General features: G+C 34.2%; 1 long non-coding RNA gene and 1 pseudogene across 1 annotated transcript in view; both read left to right on the top strand.

The window, feature by feature from the left end:
* The first annotated feature begins 865 nt into the window (after nt 1–865).
* Nucleotides 866–18,867, top strand: part of LOC134739936 (uncharacterized) — a 33,252-nt gene continuing 15,250 nt past the window's right edge. The window contains exon 1 of the long non-coding RNA XR_010127108.1: nt 866–2,153. This is a non-coding gene — a long non-coding RNA (uncharacterized LOC134739936). The remainder of the gene's footprint in view (nt 2,154–18,867) is intronic.
* On the top strand, nt 15,546–15,622 carry LOC129041891 (U2 spliceosomal RNA; annotated as a pseudogene).

The raw sequence follows: 18,867 nt of genomic DNA, 5'->3' as shown, positions 1-18,867 counted from the left end.
CAAAGGAAACATTTAGAATATGTAAATGACAGGTTTTTTGTCTTTATAATTGTTAACAAACTAAAACTAGATTTTATATCTATTTTGAAAGGCTGAAATGAGTTTTATATTATGAAGTCTATTAAGAATTCAAAGTGTCTATTTTGAAATCTTTAACAATTTCTTAAAATTTTGTACTAGAGGATAAAAATGGCTCCGTTATTCATATATGATTAAGTACTGCATTTCTCACTTCAGTAAATGTAATTCCATATAATTTATTATATAAACCATCAGAATAATAGAATCCAGTTCTATTTGTGACATCTCTGCAGTTATCACATGTATTTTGAAAACCCAAAGTAACAATGGGCATTTCCACTGAGTGTGTTTCTTTGCCCATAAAGGAAACAACCAAATTTACTTCTGGCAGAAACTCATTTGACACATTCTAACCATAATATATTAAATCAATTGTTTGTTTCATGTGGGATGTTAAAATGACATCCCATTTTATCCTTCCACTTTCTTAACATAATAATGAGCACATTCATTTCATAAACATTTCAACTTGGTCATGAGCTCACTTCCTCCATGCTACTCCTACCACCTCCACTTCAAATTTAGCGTAATCACTCTCTTGATGATTTATGCAATTTCTAAACATTAGCAAACATAACTAACCAAATATAATTTATTAATAAGTCTTCAATTATTTTTAGAAAGAATTGCAAAAGCGTTGGCATTGTCTTAGAGAAATACACCTGATTTTAAAAGTAGATTTTTTCTAATTTACCAGACAAGAATATCCAAACACCAAACTGTATAAATATTTCAAAACCATACATACAAAAGTATTGTCTAATTTGTAGTGACTTATCAAGGCAGGGAAGTAGGAACTTAATATTCATTAAGTCATTTGACATTCTTAACAATGTGCAGAAGATCATGATTTGTGCAGAGTTCAAAATAGATAACAAATGCCTTCTTCTGTGGGAAAAACATGAACATCAATGTGTCTAAAGGGCTATTCAATACATGTTTTGTGTGCATCATTATTTGTATGCTTTATAATAATCCTCAGAGTTAGGCCCATTTTATAGATGAAAAGACAGAGCCTCAAATGTAACTTAGCCGAGGACTTACATACCTGGTAAGTTGCAGAACTGGTATGTGCACCCAATTATCTCAGGATCTAAAGCCCACATGCTTTTGTCACACTACACTGTCTTTCTTTTGAGATTTATAATCTATTATCAAGGAGGGAGAACTTATATAAAGTTCAGAGAAGGTATATACACTTATACACACACACACATATATATAAATTTCAAAGAAGGTGGAGATGAGTACAACATAGACAAATGCAATTGAAGAAGTTTTTGATTCTTATGAGTATTATACATATTTTAGGGGATCTGTGTTCTTTTCAATGTCTATGAATTTGACCATCTTTTCTTCTCACATTCTTCCCCATCCATTCACCAGTGACTTCGCTCTTCTGTGAAGGGTGAGATAGAAACAGCTACTTTTCTCTAACAGCATGATTTACCTAATTGGTTATCTAATTTATCTAATTGGTGTGATAGCAAAAGAACGAAAACTATTGGCTTGCAATAGGCAGATTAAGATGTGAAATGCTTGTGTCACTGGTTGCCCAATGACTTTGCCCTTCAGTGGGTGAAAAGTGAGGAGTGAGAGGAGGAAGAATGAGAGGCACATTTTTATTCTTGGGTCAAAGGAAATGCTCTAATCCAGTTTTAATGAAATTTCTGTTTTATCACTCTCTGACTTTTGAGTTCATTTATCAATTTGTTAATAACACAGACAGAAGAAATATGTGATTCTTTTGTAACAGGGTAGTCCAACAATGAACAGCTTTGGGAAGGATCTGGCTTCCCTGGGGAAAGTGTTGCTTCCTTAAAGAATGCTCCCTGTCTAGTAAACAATTGTAACTTGGTAGTCACTCTCAAACTATCAATCTAACAAGTAAACTCATATTTTTCTACTGTATGCTGGTGGATATGAATAATCAAGAAGGAGACATAGATGCTGGACTTTGCCCCTAGGAGAGAAAGATTCATTTATGACCTGCTTTTTTTTTTTTTTGGAAAAGCAGAAGAAACCCAAATTATAATCCATAAGGTATTCACCTGAGCACATGCTGGCTTCATGTAAGTATTTTTGTACTTATTTCAGTTTACAACAGTCAATGCAATCTCACACAGCATATATTTCTATATTCTTTATTTGTGGCTATTTGAATTATTCATATGTTTAATTTTTAGTCTCTTTATACTTGATTCTTCAAGATTCTGGAAATGACAATTTGTTCTTTTCTCACCTGGTTTATGATGATTTCAAATGCCCTACTTGGTCTCATTGAATTTAGCTATAAATTTCAAAATTGAATTGCAGAAAACAATGTATACTATTTGAAATCAATCTTGGATAAGTCATAATTACCCAAATATTTGTTAATTTGATGAATTTCTATATGCCTTTTTTGGTCTTCACAGAGAGAGTATCAATTGCTAAGTGTTTTTTGTCAGTGGCTCTTTGTAAATGAAATACCTAAATTCACAATACTTCATACAAAATGTGTTACATTAGAGTATTTGCATTAAAGATATTTTACTCTGCAGTAAAATTTTGTACAATCTAACATTCATGAAAGAGAGAAATAAGTGGATTTTGCAAAGAATATTCACCAAGACCTTTGTTTAATAGAGGGGAGAAAAAGAAATAATTAAATACTAGCAGAAAACAGGGTTGCCTCTTTGGGAAATGTACTCATTCAGGTAGCCCCTGGAACATTGGGTAAGTATCTCCTCTTGTCTGGGTAGGTGACAGTGTGTGGAGAAGCTAATGAATGCAGGGCCAAATTGCACCTCTTTGTTTGGTGGATTTTTCTCCATCTCCGTTAGCTCTCGAGAAGAAAACACTTATTTGACCTTTTAAGTAGCTAGACTTCAAAATAATTTTAGAATTTGCATATTTTACACATTTTTTTCTGAACCCTGAGCACATATAATGCAAATATATAGTGATAATTCTTACTCTGTTGCCTTGTTCTAAATAATGAAAGTATTAGAGTCAACTCTTTGAGACGAGGCACATCTTACATTGACATCCCAAAAATGGGAATAGTGCTCCATAGTAAATAGTTTAAAAATATTATTTGGATTATAAAATGAATTAATTATATAAAGAGAAAATGTGTTTACAAATGTAATTGGGAATAAATGTGTTAAATATTACATAGAATCTGGTTTTAATCCAAAAACAACTCAAACTTACTAATTAGATTTGTATTTTAATTCAACCATTTAGTTTTTTCTTTAAATATTTCAGAGTGTTAGTAATGTACTAGCTGGAAGAAGCTAGATGGTGAATTGTCAGAATGAACATAGAAATCTTGGAAAAGACAGACACAGATGAAATAAATATATCTTGCCTGGTCCCTGAATAGGGGGACATGCTATTATCAAAAGTTTTAAGTAGCTGTGAATTACTTATAATAGCAAGTACTGAAGATTGTAATTTATGTTATTATGTTATTAAGCAAATTGCCTGACAGAAAATATTGCAGTGTATTAAAACAACTTCTACTGCACCTAACATAAATTCAATAGATTAAAATATATACTGTATATACCATAAATAATACTTAAGCAGAAATACCTACAGAATATAATATATAAATAGGCACCTTTGTTTCCCTTCACACTTCATTTAAAAGCCCAGACATCCCTTTTAGCTACATATCTTGCTAAAAGCAATGTGCCCTTTTTGGTGAAACAGGTACCATACAATGAAGCTCAAATCTAACAGTCATAAATTGACTTACTGTTGTTAATGCATTAGCAAGTAATAAATCCAAGTCCATGCCATCAATGCAGGAATTCTGTTCCTGCCTTAAAATTTGAGGACAATTTAAGTCCACAGAGTTTTTCTTGGAATAACAGTTAATGCTGAAATGAAAGTGGCATGCAAATCTCTCAATTCAGGAAGAAAAATAATCACAATATGCTTCTGCTGAATCTAAACAGCCCTACTTCCTTTCACAGTACCTTGTGAGCAGTCCTCTTAGGTGTCAGTAGTAGGCCTAGTAAACATTTTTTGTCCAAGACTGTCCCTATGTGGCCCCACTTATGCTCACATTATGACCTCAGGATAATAATTAATAAAGCCCACTTTCACTCTCCAAAGTGTCTCAGTCTACATAATAAATTACATAGTTATTATATTACAGTTTAAGGTAATACACATGAAATTGTATTAATGATATGGATTCATTACTAATGAGATTTAACTAAGAAAGTTTAAATCATATGGTAAGTTTCCATGAAGTAATCTGACTTTTAAAGGTGCAGATAAATGCCTTATTAAATGAAATGCTTTTTGATATTGTACAGCTTTTTCCAGAAACTGCAAGCTTTAAAAAAAAAGAAAGCCACTGGATATGAAAAAAGCAGCATTCTTGAGAAAATTCCCTAAGGAGAATTTGTTTTTTCTTAAAAAGGGGCTTTATTTGAGGTGTCAAGCTAAGATTGTGCTCCTTCCCACCTGGAGAATAACATTCGACATCAAATATTTGGCCAGAATTTTGCTATAGACATTAGCAAGTCATTCCTTTCATCTGTGAGTGTATATGAAATGTTAGCTCCAGAGTGTGAGCTGCCATCCATCAGAGACAACGTTTGCTTCTCCTGTGTAACAATGTCACAACACTATAAGTTCAATAACATTGCCTAAGTAGTCAGGCAATGAAACCAATATGCACGAAATGCTATCATTGTCGTTGGCTTAAAGGCAAAATATGTTGAACCAAGGCTATTTTCTGATTCAATTAACATTTATAGAAAACCTATTATGTGCCACCCATCTTAACACAAATTTTTTATTTGTTCCTAATAACAACCTGTGAGGTATGTGTTACTTTCCAGATGGGGAAATAGAAAGCCAGAGAGATTAAGTGACTTTTTTAAAGTCACTTAGTTGGTAATTGATGGAAGGTTGATTCAAATCAAGGCTGATTGATTCAACATGTGAGCTCTTTCTGCCCCATTTCTGCTTACATCTCTGGCTCCAGACTTTGATGTTTGGCCAAGAAGAGACTTTTCAGAGTGGTAGAAAGCCATTTCCTACTAATATAAAATAAGAATCCCTGCATGGAGATAAAATCGAATATTATTTTTTCCTATTATTTTTGATAGAAAGCCATTTCCTACTCATCTAAAATAAGAATCCCTGCATGGAGATAAAATTGAATATTTGTTTCCTATTATTTTTGAAACATCTTCAACACTTTCCTTAGGGAAAAAAAGTGGGTAGACAGCATCACTCTTATCTTTTTTTTTTCTTCTACCATCTGCCCTTCACAATTCAATGGAGGAAACTGTACATTTCAGTGGGAAGATTCTATTATTCTACTACCGCAAGACAGCCTTATGTTCCGCATATCATTTATTTTTGAAGCTGTAAACTGGCTGAATTATTTAGTCTTTTCAACTGTAAAACTAGAAATTTTGCTCCAAAATTAAAGAGTATCAGGAATACAAAGGAGAACAGGAAAATCTGAGACTCTTTTCTTTTAAGATCAATGAATTATTTGGTTATACAGATATTTGAAGTATAGTTAACAGATATCAAAAAGAAGTCCTGGGTTACATTCAGTCATGGCTGCCACAGATGTCAAAACTTCACATGTGGGATGAAAGATTGTCCACAGTATGGAACAAGAGAGTTTGGAGTTCTTTAAGGATTCTGCAGTCTTACTACTAAGCAAAAGCCTGGCATTTTAGATCTCCTATAGCTGTTGAGCAGAATTGAACAGTCATTCTTGAATCATATTTACTACATTGCTACCTGATGACTAAAGTAAAGGCTCAAAACTTCAGCTGTATCTAGGAAGGTTTTGGGATCCTCAGTTCCCTGAACATTTTGAACTACAAAGTGTATATTATTCCCATCCACCAGAATTTAGCTCTGGGGAAACAAACTCTGGAGAAGTTTTCATGAAATAGATTTTCCATGTTAATTACTTGAACTATTGTATAAAGAACTCAGAAAAAAAAATGTGTATGCATACCAACCATACATTTTAAAAACCTGGTGACTACTGATCATGGGGCAAGAACACAGAAAGAGAGATAAGACAGGTCTATAGGCTTCCCACGTATACCTCAACACCCGGCCTCTGGGCCCTGTGATTAGAAGGCTGAAACACAAAGGAATCTGAACACGGACACTACATACAAATACTGAATTATATGCTACATAAAGGTTTTAAAATGCGCCAGGCCTGGGAAGAACCCCAAATAGAATAGAAACTGTAGCAAATGTATCTAACTGTATTAAAAATGAGTAACAGAACACTACAGGAGGTGTAAAAGAAGAACTAACCTAAGTTATTTTGGAAAGCAATATTTTGATTGAATAGCATGAGGCTAAAGACAAAAAGAATTGCACACAAATAATATACTTTCCTTAGTAAATTTGTTCCCAAATGGATACAGATTCATATTTCAGAAGCTATTTTCTTTGTATGCTAGGGTTGAAAAAAATACATGTATATATTGAAGACAATGAGAGTCAGTTTTCTCTTTGTCTATAATAGAAAGAAGTTATATATAAGAAAAGGGATAGCTAGAATAAACCCTGTAGTATTGGATTGGAATTGTAGATATCAATATGAATTCATCATTTTTAAAGATAAATACAGACATAAACTTAGACATATGTGTATACAATAACCACTATAATATACGTATTCTGAAACCATGTTCACTGACAGGTACTAAAAGTAGTGACATTCTGTTAGTAGTAAGCACACCTCTCACCCAGATTTTTGTTTCTAATACCATTATCTAATAAAAGGAACCAGAACTCCTTGGAGCTATAGTTGATTCCAGGGCTGGCACAGAAAATATACAAGATAAGACTTTAGCCCCATGCAGCAGCAGGAAGTACGACAGTGCTCAGAAAAGAACAGGGCATGTTGAAAGGGCACAGGAGCCAAATGGAAAAGATCCCAATGCCCAAAGCTAGAAAAATTTACAAATGGAAAAAATATAATTGGATTATAATCCATAGAATAAAATAAATATCTGTGGTGCCATAGTGATAAAGATAAGTATTTGAGTAGATACATAAATGTAGGAGAAGAGGCAGCTCTTCTTTAGAAAAAGATTCCAATTAATGAGTAAAGAAGGAATGAGGGAAATAGAAAATCACCATTAGAACACCATTAATGAATACTGAAATTGTTGGGTAAAAGTTTGAGGAGAAATAATATTTGCATTTGAAAGTAACTCTTACAAAATATTTATTAATTAAAAAAGAAATACAGTAACTTTAGAGTAGAGAAAACTGGGAGATACCACTTTTAGAAAGTGATCCAGGTCAACATAACCAATAGTTAGATATATTGACATCATACATGATATACATATATTGACATGATACACTGAGAGGGGCACATCACTTCTGTAGTATTCTTGCCAAAAATGCATAATCTCGATCTAATCATGAGAAACATCAAACAGAACCAAATTGATGGAAATTCTACAAAATAGCTGACCAGGACTCTTCAGAAGTGTCTGTTGTATCTGATGTAACAGATCAGAGGAAACCATAAAGACATCACAACTAAATGAGATGTGAGATCCTGACTAGGACTCTGGAACATAAACATAACATTAAAAGAAAAATTGGTGAAATTTGAATAATGTCTGTAATTTAATTAATAGTATTGTACCAATGTTAACTTCTTGGTTTTGACCATTAAAGCAACTGTATTTTTCTATTTTATAACTTTTCTGTAAGTAATGTTCTTACAAAACAAAAAGTTTTTAAAAATTGAAATAAAATGTACTAGAATATTGAGAATAGCTATCTTTGGAAAGTGAAAGTGCAGATAATTTTTATTTTTTCCTTAATTTTGTTTTCCAAAATCTCTACAATGAGCATGTGATGTTTAGAAAATGCACTACTATTTTTATTTTTGGCCAGGAAATCCCTTATGTATGGCTTTAGTTGTAAAACATTAACAAATCGTGTTTTAATTTTAAAAAATAATGCAAAAATGTTTATACGACGTATTAGAAAGTGTCTGTAAGCTTTAATAGCAAAGAAGATTCCACGCCAGTTAATGCTGTTTTTTGCATAGATACTTAAAATTGTCATTAAGTCATCCTTTATGTTTTAATTACAAGGATACTGCTCACCATTTTTGAAAGCCAAGATGATCCCAGATATAATGGGTATAGGTGGAAAATGCTACTTTCTCTTGAGTAATTGAAAAATGTCATGATGTTCTCTTTTAATATCATGCTCAATCACACCTGCCAGATATGATTTTTAATTTTCAAAATATTATGAGACTATCAAATGTACTTGTTAAAAACTTACTTCTTTCTTGGAAGATTTGGAAGGCTTCAGAGTCGTTATTTTGACATGTCATGATATAATTCTGCAGCTGTGATAGATGGCACTGAAAGTAAGCCTGCTTCTTTTTAAGCTTCTGGACAAATGCTGAGGAACAGTCAAAATTAGCAGAAGTAGGCTTTCACTGCTATTGGTGAAATCCCCGGAACCTGAAGGATCCACTGTAAAAACAGTTGGAGATCTTAGTTTCTAAATAATTTGAAAAAAAAAAACCATTTAAAGTAGAAGTAAATGTACTCTCAGAAGAGTTACAGAAAAACTGAGCAGGTATTCAGAGAATTAATGGAAGGTTTATGTGATTGATAGAAAACTTTCTAAGTCATTACTTTATCCTGCTTCCCTCCAACCCCTTCACACCCAGAACTACTTTTCACAGGACACATTTTAAATATATCTACTTATAGTGTGTGTGGGTGTGTAAACATACATTCAGCATCTGCTAAGCACAATAAAGCAAAACACAATAAAATGAAGTATACATGTACTCACTTAAAATGGCACAATGACCTTTTAACATAAGAATGTTTGATATTGTTATTTTTATTTAAACTAGTCAAGCTTGAACGCCGGCAGGTTCTCTGAACAATAGTTTTCAGGTAAATAAAAAATGTAATTTTATTGTTCTTTAAAAATAACAATGAACATAGCATTACAGTGCTGCTTTTTTGCCTCATATTTCATCTCACCTTGACCACATGTGGTTAATAAAAGAGTACTTATTATTATTTTTTAAAGTTTATTTCAATCGTTTTCGGAGAACAGATGGTGTTTGGATATATGCATAAGTCCTTTAGTGGTGATTTCTGAGATTTTGGTGCACCCATTACCTGAGAAGTATACACTGTACCCTATGTGTAGTCTTTTATCCCTCACTACCCTCCCACATTTCCCTATGAATCTCCAAAGTCCATTATATTATTCTTATACCTTTGTGACCTTCTGGCTTAGTTCTCACTTACAAGTGAGAAGAGAAGATATTTGGTTTAACATTTGTGACTTACTTCACTTACAATAATGGTCTCCGACTCCATCCAGGTTACTGCAAATGCCATTATTTGGTTCCCTTTTATGGCTGAGATGCATCTATATCTATATCTATCTATATCTATATCTATATCTCAATCACATTTTCTTTGGATACTCCAACCTGAGCTCTTGTATCTTCCTTGTTAGTCAATCATAATCTGGATGAAGTTTCATCTACTGTGCACAGATCTTTCAGCATCAAAGGTGTTGGAGGGGCTGGGTACGGTGGCTCATGCTTGTAATCTCAGCACTTTGGGAGGTCGAGGCAGGCAGATTACTTGAGGCCAGGAGTTCGAGATCAGCCTGGCCGTCGTGTTGAAACTCTGTCTCTACTATACATATGCAAAATTAGCAGGGCATGGTGGCAGGCACCTCTAGTCCCAGCTACTTGGGAGTCTCCTGAGGCAGGAGAACTGCTTGAGCCAGGGAGGCGGAGGTAGCAGTGAGCTGAGATCATGCCACTGCACCCCAGCTTCGGTGACAGAGTGAGACTGTAAAAAGAAAAAAAAAAAAAAAAAAAACAAGGGAAAAACCACTGGAGCAGTTTTCTTCATCAGTGACTTAGAATCTGCTTTAACCTGAAAAAATAGACTAGTATTGGGGATATTTCTTGTCTTTAAGATTTTTTGTCTTCATAAGTTTGAATTTTATTTACAGGCATACCTCATTTTATTGCACTTTGCAGATTTTTCTTTTTCTTTTTTTTTTTTTATTCTTTGAGACAGAGTCTCACTCTGTTTCCAAGGCTGAAGTGCATGATCTCGGCTCACTGCAACCTCTGTCTCCCGGGTTCAAGCGATTCTCCTGCCTCAGCCTCTCGAGTAGCTGGGACTAAAATTGCCCGCTACCATGCCCAGCTAATTTTTTTTTTTTTTGTATGTTTAGTAGATGCAGGGTTTTGCCACGTTGGCCAGGCTGGTCTCAAACTCCTGGCCTCAAATTATCCACCCACTTCAACCTCCCAAAGTGCTGGGATTACGGGCGTGAGCCACCGCACCCCACCGATGTTATTTTTTTAAAAAACGAAGCCTTGTGTGTGAACCCTACATTAAGCAAATCTATCAGTGCCATTTTTTCCAATAGCACATGCTCACTTTGTCTGTGTCACATTTTGGTAATTCTGACAATATTTCCAACTTTTTCATTTTTATTATATGATCATGGTGACTTATAATAGCGATCTTTGATATTACTATTGTAATTATTTTGGGGCACCACAAAACACACCAATATGAGATGGTAAATTTAATCAATATCTGTTGTATGTGTTCTGGCTGATCCACTGAGTAACCACTCCTCTACCTCTATCCCTTCCTAGGGTTTTCCTATTCACTGAGATACAACAATATTAAAACTATGCCAATTAATAACCCTACAATTGTCTCTAAGTGTTCAAGTGAAAGGAAGAGTTACACATTTCTTGCTTTAAGTCAAAAGCTGAAAATGATTAAGCTTAGTAAGGAAGACATGTCAAAAGTTGAGATAGGATGAAAGCTAGGCCTCTTGTGCCAATTAGCCAAGTTGTGAATGCAAAGGATAATATCTTGAAGGAAATTATAAGTGCTACTCCAGTGGATACAAGAATGATAAGAATGTGAAACTGGCTTATTGACCATATGGAGAAAATTTGAGTGGTCTGGATAGATTAAACTAACCACAACATTGCTTTAAACCAAAGCCTAATCCAGAGCTAGGTCACAACTTTCTTGAAGTCTGTGAAGGCTGAGAAAAGTGAGGAAGCTGCAGAAGCAAAGTTCGAAGCTAGCAGAGATTGATCTGTGAGGTTTGAGGATAGAAGGCTTCTCCATATCGTAAAAGTGCAAGGTGAAGCGGCAAGTGCTAACATTGAAGATGCAACAAGTTATTCAGAAGATCTGGCTAAGATCATTGATGAAAGTGCCACACTAAACAACAGGTTTTCAGTGTACATGAAACAATATTCTATTGGAAGGAGATTCTATCTAGGAATTTCACAGCTAGAAAGTCAATGCCTGTTTTCAAAGCATTCAATGACAGACTGACTCTCCTGTTAGGAGCGAATGCAGCTGGTGACTTTAAGTTGAAGCCATTGCTCATTTCCCATTGTGAAAATCCTAAGGACCTTCAGAATTATTCTACATATTCTCTGCCTGTGCTCTATAAATGGAATAACAAACCCTGGACAACAACCTGTCTCTTTACAGCATGGTTAACTGAATATTTTAAGCCCAATGTTGATAACTAATGCCTAGGAAAAAAAAAAAATTCTTTTAAAATATTACTGCTCATTGACAATGCATCGAGTCACCCAAGAGCTCGATGGAAATGTGCAAGAAGATTAATGTTTTCATGCCCACTAACACAACATCCATTCTGCTTCCAAGGATCAAGGAGTAACTTTTATTTTCAAATCCTATTATTTAAGAAAGGCATTCCATAAGGCGATAGCTGCCTTAGATAGTGATTCCTCTAATGTTTATGAGGTCATTTAACATCTATGGATGACTTGAGGGGCTCAAGACATAGTGGGGGAAGTAGCTGCAGATGTATCAGAAGTAGCAGAAGAACTAGACTGGAAGTAGAACCTGAAGATATGACTGAAATGCTGCAATCTCACGATCAAACTTTTATGGAAGAGGAGTTGCTTCTTACGAATGAGCAGAGAAAGTGGTTTCTTGAGATGAACTCTACTCCTAGTGAAGATGCTGTGACAATTGTTGAAATGACAACAAAGGATTTAGAATACTGTATAAACCTAGTTAATAAGACAGCAACAGGGTTTGAGAGGATTGACTTCAATTTAGAAAGAAGTGCTACTGTGAGTAAAATACTATCAAACAGTATAGCAAGCTACAGAGAAATCTTTCATGAAAGGAAGAGTCAATTGATATGGCAAACTTCACTGATGTCTTATTTTACGAAATTGCCACAACCACCTCATCTTCAGCAACCACCACCCTGATTCATCAACAGCAATCAACATCGAGGCAAGACTCTCCATTAGCAGAAAAATTATGACTTACTAACGTCTCATGTAATTATTAGCGTTTTATCAATAAAGTATTTTTAAATTAAGGTATGTACTTTTTTATACATAATGCTATTGCACACTTAATAGATTACAGTAGGTTGTAAATATAACTTTTATATGCACTGTGAATCCTAAGAATTTGTGTGAGATGTTTTATTGTGAGAGTCACGTTATTGCAGCTGTCTAAAACCAACCCTGCAATATCTCTGAGGTATACCTGTGTGTTGAGTCAGGAGACTGGTACTTAATAGAGGAACTTTATCAAAGTTTTACATGGAGCTTACTGGTAGAAATTTGCTATTGCATTTTTTAGAGATGGTTTTGTAATGAGGCATGTAAAATATACAACACCTCAAGGGGCATCAAGCTGAAAACTTTTGTAAGCAAGATACTTGTTCAGCTCGACTTGGATAATTTAGCCACTTTGGCAAATACTCTCCAAGATTAAGTAACTGAATTTGTATATTATTTGAACTAAAAGAAATATATTGTTAAATTATTTATTTAGGTAAAAATTATTACAGATATTTAAACTATTAATTACATTGTAGTAATGCAAATATCAGACTCATTTTTTGTTTTTATCAGACTCATATCTTAATGTTTGAGAATTGATGACATATCTCAAGGGCACACATTCCAAGGTAATTGTAGTCAAGATTTTTTTTCTCCTCCTTTAAAACGTCTCAGACAATTGAGCTAAAATGCCTATATTAACACTAATAATAAAATTCCCCAAAGGTTCTTATTGGTTGTTATTTTACTCATCAGATTTTATGCCAATGAAACTCACTACAATTGTTAGCACATGACCAGGGAAGTGTTTGTCTGCAGAGGCTCTGCTGAGCACAAGAATGTGAGTAGGTGAGAGTGAGTCAGTGAATGTGCTGGATGTCCTGCAGGTGCTGTTGATGTGCCATCTCATCAGGTTGGCCTCCACACCATCACATTTCCTATTTCCTCCGCCCAGCTCAATTGACCTCAAGCTTTTTGCTTGGCTGGCTCATCTCCATCCTCCCAGCCTCAGCCCCTCAGAGAGGCCTTTTCTGACCGCCCTGTCTAAAAGGGCCTCCCCAGTAACTCTCACTCTTATTGCCCTGCTTATTTGTGTCTTTATCCAAATATGGTTATTTTTTAATCTATGAATTTAGCTTCTTTCTTGCCTGTTGTGCACTTCATTGTAGCACTAATGCCCAGCAATGTGCATGGCGCATAGAGTGGCTTATTAAATATTTTGCTTCGTGGGTGAATAAAAGTTGTGTGATATAGATAAAACCGTCCTCAGTTCAGAAGAAAGGAAGCAGGGCCAGAGAGGTTAATGACTTGCCAAACAGTCAAAAGTGGAAAAGCTAAAATTCACACCTAAGTGTTTCTAACTCAAACTTTCTCCCGCCCCAACAAAGCTTGCGCTGATTGGCTTTTTAAGAAATTTGGGTAAATTTCATTCTTAAATTGTCACAATATCATCAGGTTTAGTGCAGGCAATTGTTCTCATACGCTAACCTTGTATAGGCTGTGTAGCACCTGGAAAAAAACTTAAACGTAAAAAAAAAAAAAAAAACCTTAAAACTATTGTTTAAGTGAGTTAATATTGCACTTACTTCACTTGTGTGAAGGTGCAGTTTCTTTGGCTTCTAGCCTTCTTTCTCCTAAAAACTTATAGTGTTGTTAGTGATAGTCTTGATATTCCCACTCAGATGTTTAGACGTTCCATACACCTAGAGTAGTTAATTCTTTCTCAAGTTACTTTCTCAAGTTACATGGTGGTTTTGCAATAAAACAGAAAAAATACCCATGGTACCATTCTCTGCACTGACTTCATTAATAAATTGGGCAAAACTAAATTGAGAGGAGAAGTAGCATTAGCCAACAACTTAACCAGTGTGTCTTTGAAGAAACTGAATCTTAAAATCATAATAGATTTTTAAAATATGGATTTAAGATCTGGTTTTTTGCTTTATATGTTCTCCACTAATAAAACTGTTTATAATATATTTCATGAAGCAGATAGGTACAATCAGATATCAAATTTCATTAGCCTTCTGTTTCTGGTAGCATTTTCACAGATAAGTGAATGTTCATTATTCAATGAATATATAATGAAGTGAATATTTTTCCAGCAAATCTCAAAGGAATAGCTGATATATATATATATATATATATATATATATATATAATGCCGCCCACCAAATATTCAAATATTTCTCTTTCCTTCTAGTCATATGGTAAGATTTTCCTTCCCTCCCCTCTTGAAGTTTGGGTGGTCATGAGATGGACTTAACAGTGAAATGTGAACAGAATGTCATGGATCACTTCTGAACAAAAGTAGAAAGCACTATTTGTGGCATTCTGTTTTTCCTTCCTTAGTGATTATGAAGCTCAGAGATAGGACCTCCCTCAACATGGATATTCAGGATAACATGGATCAGAGTTCCCCAGCCAACATATGATGGGCATGTAGCCTGAGCAAGAAAGAGACGTTGGCATTTTAAGCCACTGAGAATTTTGTGTGCTTTGTTACAGTTGCATAACCAAGCATTTCTTGCTGGATTAAAAAAAAAAATCTTGTTGTTAATTGTATTTCCTTCAAGTAACATTTATGTGTTTGAGAAGCTAAAGTGATTGAGAAGCAATCACAGTTGAGATGGAATCCAGGTAATGATGCGGATAACAGCACTGGACTATAAGGCAACCAGTCGTAGTTTCAGCTTTGCCATCACCCACTTGTGTGATTGGTCAATTCAATTTATATAACCTTTTTGATTTTATCGTTTTCAAAAATAATAGTGTGGATTACATTGCTCCTAAAATACCTTCCACAAGTATTAACATTTGTTACAATTATTATTATTGCTATTATTGTTTCACTGCTTCTTGTACTATTTAAAGCAGGTAGATGTCAAAAATATATAATTTAAAGTTAACCATTTGATTTAATTCTTATAGAATAAAAATTTATTGTAAATTTCACTTATTCATAACAAATATTTTATGAAGTTTATGCAGTTGCAAATTTAAGAATTTTTAAATGTTGATAGTCTATTAAACATCTTCCTATGAGTTAAGAAGTTAATCTTACATCGCTTCTCGGCCTTTTGGCTAAGATCAAGTGAAGAAGTTAATTTTACATATATTTTACATATATATTCAATCTCACATATATTTTATAGTTCTCTACTTTTAAGAAGCAACTTATACAGATAAGGAACTGCACTGTATATTATTGAGCTTGAAAACATTCATCTGGCCATTTAAAACTTTTTGATAAAGGCTATATTTCTTCTCTCTCCAAAACAGATCTTTAGTGGTTATTTTTGTGTGTCAATTCTTATTTATTTAAATAGCAATTTTAAAATAGTTACATGTAAGTGGGCATAAAATCATTTCAAATAAATAGACAAGGACAGTTGCATGAATAGAAACTGTGAGGATATTCAATACCTGCTGAATGACAATTAAGGGTAAGTCAAAGGAGGGAGCCCATTTGTTCTTTGGATAGAGGTTTGGCACCAATTAATAATTAATTCTTCCTTAATTAAGGGAATAACATATTCCCTTATCTTTTAAAACCTGTAATCACAAATTAATAGGGATAACTTGAGAATCCACCAATAATAAGGCTTTCTTTAAAAAAATATATATAGCAGAAGTAAAAGACATTATGTTTTATTATCCAGACTTATGAAAAAGACTGTTGAGGGATAGCACCATGTCCTATTCCCACCCCTCAAAAATAAACTTAATGGTTTGTGGATTGACAGGCTTTTACAGGCCAAAAATTGCATTGTGTTGCCAATATGAATAATGATCAATATTTTTACACTGAGGCTCTTTGGAAAATAAACATTTGTTTTATATTTAATCTTCCTCCCACTTAAGTTTGGGGATTTTTTTATTGTTTTCATTATTAAAGTTTAAATTTCTTTTGATATGAATGTTTTCCTGAATTAATGAGTGAAAGAAAATTTAAGTGCGGTTGTAGGTATTGTAGAATCAGATTTTATTTGGTAGTATATAAATTTACTACTATATAACGGGTATATATATATCCATTTGGAATAGCATCCAGTTTTCTTCCTCTAGAACTTGAAACCTTTTAAATTAGTTTATTCAAATTAATCTGTTTTATGTGTAGGTAGGATGCAGAAAGATGTTGAAATGATGAATTAGCATCAGCATGTCCCTAATCAGCTGCTACTTATGACTCACAAAGGAAGAAGCATCAGTGGATGGACCAACAACATCATCAATATCATACTCCCAAGAGGTGAGTTATCTAGTTAAAAAGTGAAACACACCTCTCTGTAATAAGGACACGTTGTCTGAAAAACAAAGTGTATAATGCAGTGTAGTCGGATTTTGAACAGAATATAGTCATCTGCAACTGTTACGATCGGTAGTCCTGTCTGCACAGATAATCATTTATGTAGCATCAAGACAAATTAGAAATACTCATTCTTAAAAAAATAATTAACTCCATCCACAATTCATGGGACTTTTTCTTCTCCAAGTTAAAGTGGCAAATATGTATAAGTAATATATATGTACTTATCATTTAATTTATTTACTGTAAGCATGAGCAACATTGCCACATCAAAACCATATTTTTATTATTTTTAATGAGGACAGCTAAACAAAAAGCCCATTTCTCAGGAAGTGTGTTTATTACTATTTAAGATGATCTAATGGGGCTCCGTTAAGTGGAATATTTATAAGATGAATTTGGAAAAATGACTAAAATATTAAGTGTGATCCTGACTCTTGCTGTGATATTTTTGGTTGTTGCTTTGTTTGTTTTTTGGGTTTCATCACATTAGGAGTTCAATATTATAGTTAAATGAATTATATCTTCTGTAGTAATGAGTAGATAATATTTCATTATTGTATATTGACACAAATTTACTCAATCAACTTATTGAATATTTAATTTTTTCGTGTCATAGGACTATATATTTCTCCTGCATTTTACAGTGGTTAGAAAAATCTGACTTTAACAATTATTCACATAAATAAATTTTCTAAGGAACTGTGGTATTTTCTATTTGTTTTTAAATTTTTAGGTGAAAGAAGTGATAAGATTTTACTATTTGTGTCCAATAATGGCTCCAGAAATTTCTGTATGGAAGGATCTAAGGGGAAACCATCTGACTGGAAAGAAGGATTGAGTGAGAACCTGAAGCTACGTTTGCATAGCACTTTAAATAAAACCGAAGAAATACCAAGTGCCAAATTTAAAAATTGGCTTCTGACATTTGGAAAGCTTCCATAATTTGTATAAGGCTAAATTCCTACCTGGGTCCTATCCTTATAACTGTAAAACCTATGAGCTTAGGTTCCTAGTAGGATGTTAAGGGAATGTTGGAAACCTCCTATTATTGCTGGAGGAACCCCTTTCCCACCCTATGACCACAGGAGGGCTCAAAGGAGAGCTTCTTGGAGTCTTTTTAGAGCTGCAGTCCCTAAGGAAAGGCCCCATGCCTTGAACAAGGATAGAATCTCTCTTCACAAAGCCCACAATGGTGGTGGTGCCTACTAGAGTTGTGCTGTGCAACTGTGCTGCCTACATTTTGCCTAAATGGTAAACTCTAGGATACATGCTTCTTCTCTCTCTTCTCTCTCACCTCTTTCTTTTCATATTGAATTTGAAAGCATATATTTGCTGAGTTTTTTGCCTGCCAGTCTAAGTCATTATTTAGCCTTCATTGGCTTTGTTACAGAATGCATTCTAATTAGATAAACCCCAAACAGATGTTACAGATTATGGGTAATAGCTCTGTATAAGTGAAACTAATTTGAGAAAAAATAAAAAATTGGTTTATAAATGAATCCTCATATTTTAAATTATTTACTTAATAGGATTTAAGGATTAGAATAAAAACCCTATACTTTGGTCATTTACTCACTTCTGTCTGGCACAAGATTCAGACCTCAGCTCTCTGTTCCTCTCTCTCTAGCTTTTATTCTTGACCACGGGAGCAACCCTCACAGGGGCACTCTATGCAGAAGCTTCCTTCCTAAATTGGAACTCCCACTTTGACCACTCTCCTTTGTAAACAGAAATAAAACTGAATTCTGCATGTTGTCCCAGAGGCCAGATGCTTGTGTCAGTCTTCCATTCTTCCAGCTTGAAAACATATCTGACACTTTCTTTAATGACCACCCCATCATATTTATTGACCGGTACCTGTGGAGTCTTTCTTTGTGAAGGTTTCATTGACTCCTTTACCTGATCATATGCCACTTGCCCACTTAGGAACCTTCAATTCCTCCATGTGTACAGGCCCAAATTCAAGTTCCTTACTAGCATCTGAGGCCATAATCGAATGTTTCTTTTACTTAAACTCTCTGTCCTAAACTGGTTGTTATTGTCTCAAAATGTGGCATCTGCAACTTTTTTTTTT

This window comes from Pongo pygmaeus, chromosome 6, assembly GCF_028885625.2.
Source record: "Pongo pygmaeus isolate AG05252 chromosome 6, NHGRI_mPonPyg2-v2.0_pri, whole genome shotgun sequence".
In the NCBI taxonomy this organism is placed as follows: domain Eukaryota; kingdom Metazoa; phylum Chordata; class Mammalia; order Primates; family Hominidae; genus Pongo; species Pongo pygmaeus.
This window is presented reverse-complemented; position numbering and strand designations above follow the sequence as displayed.